Genomic DNA, 4,830 nt, shown 5'->3' on the forward strand with positions numbered 1-4,830 from the left:
TAAATGTATGATAATGATAATGATAATGATAATAATATATAAAAAACTAATAATTTTGTTTAAAAAAATGCAAAAACTTGATGCGTACAACTAACAACACATAATTTTGTTGTTATGTTTTTGCAACCTTTAATTTTAATATAAAACACTTTAAATAACACTTTAATTTTAATGTTTATGTTGAAAGAAAAAAAACTTCGTGCCTACGTTCAAAACAAATATTTAATTTAAACTAAAATATATATTCTAATTTCTATAGAAATCATGATGAAACACAATTATGTGTTTTACTTTTTAATGAAGTAACCATAAAACAATCAACTACATTTAACTTCCTTGCAATTTAAGTAAACCAAAATATTAACTAGGGTTTTGGATCAAATATAAATGAAATTAACGTGTTAAAACTTGAGAATCAAGTAGAGTAATTAGGTAATTACATCATAGAGTAATTACCACAAACATTACTCTATGATGTAATTACCTAATTACTCTACTTGATTCTCAAGTTTAACACGTTAAACATTACTCTATGATGTAATTACCTAATTACTCTACTTGATTCTCAAGTTTAACACGTTAATTTCATTTGTACGTTAACTTTTCCCGTATGAACTAACCAACCCCCTCTACCAATGTACTTTGGACATATAAATTTTATTAAACTTAAATTTTTTTTAAGTAATCTAAAAAGTTACATAAATTATTACTATAATTAAAAAAATAGATAACTCTTAACTAAAAATTCAAACTTAAAACCTCTTCAACACATTGAGAAAATCTCGCAAGGTATCCCAGCTTGTACACAACACATTCTTTGACCTCTATAAAACAACAATCCTCAAAAACATTCTTAAACTTAAACCATAAACCTCCCATAAACACATTCTCAATCTCTCAACCTTGTCGATGATGCTGCCGTCTGCCGCCGCCACCACCACCACCACCACCACCGACACCCTCCCAATAACCAACCCCATCCACCACCACCAAAAACACCCACAAGAAACTCACCCTCATCCCCCTAGTCTTCCTAATCTACTTCGAAGTCGCGGGAGGGCCCTACGGCGAAGAGCCCGTGGTCAAGGCGCGGGCCCCGTCCTTGCGATCCTCGGGTTCTTAATCTTCCCATTCATATGGAGCGTCCCGGAGGCTCTAGTCACCGCGGAACTCTCCACCACTTTACCCGGTAACGGTGGCTACATCATCTGGGCCCACAAGGCCTTCGGCCCATTCTTCGGATCGTTAATGGGCACGTGGAAGTTTCTCACTGGTGTTATTAATCTCGCTGCTTTCCCAATATTATGCATTGACTATTTAGAAAAATTGTTTCCGATATTTAAATCCGAGTTACCAAGAACCGGTGCACTATTAGCTGCTAATGTTGTCCTCTCCTTTGTTAACTTTACCGGTTTGAATATCGTCGGGTACGCCGCGATCGCTCTCGGGGTCGTCTCACTCGCCCCGTTCGGTATCATGTCCGCGATCGCTGGTCCCGAAGATTAAACCGCATAGGTGGCTCAGTATGGGACAAAAGGGTGTTACAAAAGACTGGAATTTGTTTCTAAACACATTGTTTTGGAACTTAAACTTTTGGGACACTGTGAGTACGATGGCGGGTGAGGTCGAAAACCCGAAAAGGACTTTCCCGTTAGCGTTGTTTAACGCGGTTATTTTAACGTGTGTTTCATATATGGTTCCACTTTTAGCTGTCACGGGTGCGGTTGCATTGGACCAGAATGCATGGGAGAGTGGATACATGGCGGTAGCAGCCGAGTTGATCGCGGGCAAATGGTTGAAAATTTGGATTGAAATCGGGGCGGTGTTGTCCGCGATTGGGTTGTTTGAGGCTTTGTTGAGTAGTTGCTCGTTTCAGATACTAGGAATGGCGGGTTTAGGGTTTCTACCGAGGTTTTTCGAGGCTCGGTCGAAGTGGTTCGATACTCCTTGGGTTGGGATATTGGTGTCTAGTTTGATTGCTATAAGTTTTTCGTTCATGCAGTTTACGGATGTGATATCTTCTGCCAACTTTTTGTATAGTTTGGGGATGTTGTTGGAGTTGGCTTCGTTTATTTGGCTTCGGGTTAAGTTTCCGAACTTGAAGCGGCCGTTTAAGGTGCCCGGGAACGTGGTGGGCAATGGTGGCGATGTGTTTGGTACCCGCGGCTTTCTTGGTGGTTATTATGGTCATTGCTACGAAGATTGTGTACTTGATTAGCGGGGTATTGACGGTTGTTGGTGTTTTATGGTATTTTCTAATGAAGTTTTTTAAGTCAAAGAAGTTGTTTAGTTTTAAGAATGGTGATGAAATTGAAGTTGGTGAAGAAGAGTAGATTGGTTTGATTATGTTCTTTTTATTTGTAAATGATTTTAGGGAAAAGATTTATATGTTTATAGCTTTTTTTATTGCCTGTTTATCTTCTATTTCAATTTCAATGTGTATATATGTTAATGAAAATAATTATCTAGCTAATACAAGTTTTTATTATGTTTCATTGTGTATATCTTTTAATCGGTAAAACTTTTTAATCTATTTTATGTGGTCAGTCTTTAATAGATTTTACATTGGATAACTAACTTATCGAGAATAGTGGATCAATTAGTTGACCTTATATTGTTTTAATTCTACTGTATAGAAATTTTAGTGTTTTATTTTATTTATATGTAGTTTTCGAAGTTAATAGTATTTTGTGTATTTTTTTTTTGAACGGCCAATAAAAAGAAATTTATAAAAGAAAAAATGACAAGTATAAAACAATTAGACTAACAAGACACTAGTCAACACAACAACCCCAATAACAATTACACTTTAAACCTACATCAATCCTTCCATGGCAAAAGGAAAAACGACAAGTACTTTGCATTTTTATTAACAAGTCATTGGAACTTTATCTCAGAAATATAAACAAAGTTAAGTTCAATATTTCAAATTGATTAAATAAGTTTTCAATTGACGGAATAGTTTGATATTTTTAGGTGTTATGTTTTAGCTTGTACAAGGCTTACAAGCTACAAAATCCAACATCTTTGTCTCTTTGATAACAGCTTTTACACAGTTTAAGTAAGGCCCATTATAGACAATTCCTAGTTTGGTCCGGACTAGTGGGTTAAGCTTTACCAATAAGGCCCATTAAAGTTTTTAGTCCATCCACACCATTCTTGTTGAATGTTGACCACTTGACCCTGTATAGAGATTTAATCCAATTGGTCCACTTGGAGAGAGGACAAATAAATGTTGACATGAATAATCCCCTCTTCCAAACGCCTAAGTCCTACCGTAGAAGTTAGAACTCTATATATTCTCAACACTCTACACAATATTTTGGATATGCATGTGATCGTGATGGTAAAAAACTCCGTCTAGGGGTCGATTAATATCCAATTAATTGTTAGTCGGTATGCCACCGACTGCTTATCAATTAATTGCTATTTGGTTAATATTGTAAATTTTACTTTCTGATCTCTACAACACTACATGTGATACACACATAACATACACGTGTTGATACTTGTTGATTTTGTCTACACATAATAGACTTTAGCATCCGAACGGTTCAACATCTAATGTTCTTTACAATGAAAACTAATTCCTAAACCAGTCAGTCTCCCTAAGAAGAACCTCAAGCAAGGATATTCAAATCCTCATAAAATTAGACAAAAGAGTTGGAAAATAATAAGATTATATGATATTCTTTCAAAAGTAATATGTATTGAGAAATGCTTTTGAATCACTTGGTTAGACAACTTGTACCTCCATGTTGTGGTAAAGTTTATTCTTTAAAGACCAATCTTGTTGATTAATAATTATTTTGATTTGGTAGGCGTGACAAATTCGTAGTCCACAACTTTGAAATGCCTACACCACACATACATATTTATATATCCAATTGTACTAGAATAACATAATCCCAAAGACAAGACAGGTTCGATTTCAGACAATATCCATACATAAGGTCATCAACAAGCTACTGGTGCATCTAAGAATATATTCCTTCTTTTTAAAGTTTCAATTATGCATAGAATCATATCAAAATGCTTCTAATCACAAGTTCCAAACCAACAATTGTAACGAGAATTTATTCAACCCATGGTATCATTGATGCTACCTTTTGTCACTTGTGCATATGAATTCGATTCCCTTGTAAACTTAGGTAAGTTAAAACAGGCGGTTGGATCACATAACCAGTCATAACGAGTTTTAATCAAAATATAAAAAAGTACTAATTCGGTTTGGGTCAAAATTTGGTGTACCAAAATAAGTTATGAATAAATAAAGGTAACAAGCGTAAAAAAAATAATAAAATTAAAATAAATTGTACCAACTATTTATTATCATTATTCAGAAGCGTTGAAGATAGAGGAGACAATATAAAGAGAGAGGTTAAAATATGTAGAAAAGAAGGCATGATAGACATATTTTATACAAAAACGTTCATTTTTCAAGTATTTTGAGTAAAGACAGTGCATTTTAGGACGTTTTTAAAGATGGATTTTACTATAACTTTGTGAGACAAAATGTTGACAAGATGGACACATATGATTACTTATTATTAGTAAAGCCAGTTTTGAAGCTCATTGTGATGTTCTAAAGATATAAAATTATGATATATATAGTAAAATATATAAAACTTGTACAAACTTCAGGTTGACCGATAATGACTTCATCTAAACAAACCTACACTACATACAACCCAGCCAACCCTGTCAGCCTTGACTAACCACCAACCATGAGCCACTCAGTCAACTCACCACCAACCATGACCCCACCGGACCCAACGTCTAAACAAAATGAAAAATATCACGGTGACAACGTTTCTTTGCCACCGTTTT

The 4,830-nt window shown here is 34.8% G+C and overlaps 1 pseudogene; it reads left to right on the top strand.

The window, feature by feature from the left end:
* Positions 1 to 912: 912 nt before the first annotated feature.
* Positions 913 to 2,333, top strand: LOC143607362 (putative polyamine transporter At3g13620 pseudogene; annotated as a pseudogene).
* Positions 2,334 to 4,830: the final 2,497 nt, after the last annotated feature.

Source organism: Bidens hawaiensis, unplaced genomic scaffold, assembly GCF_021521415.1.
Source record: "Bidens hawaiensis isolate Kalapana, Puna unplaced genomic scaffold, B.hawaiensis_p1.1 tig00081579_1, whole genome shotgun sequence".
Classification (NCBI taxonomy): Eukaryota; Viridiplantae; Streptophyta; class Magnoliopsida; order Asterales; family Asteraceae; genus Bidens; species Bidens hawaiensis.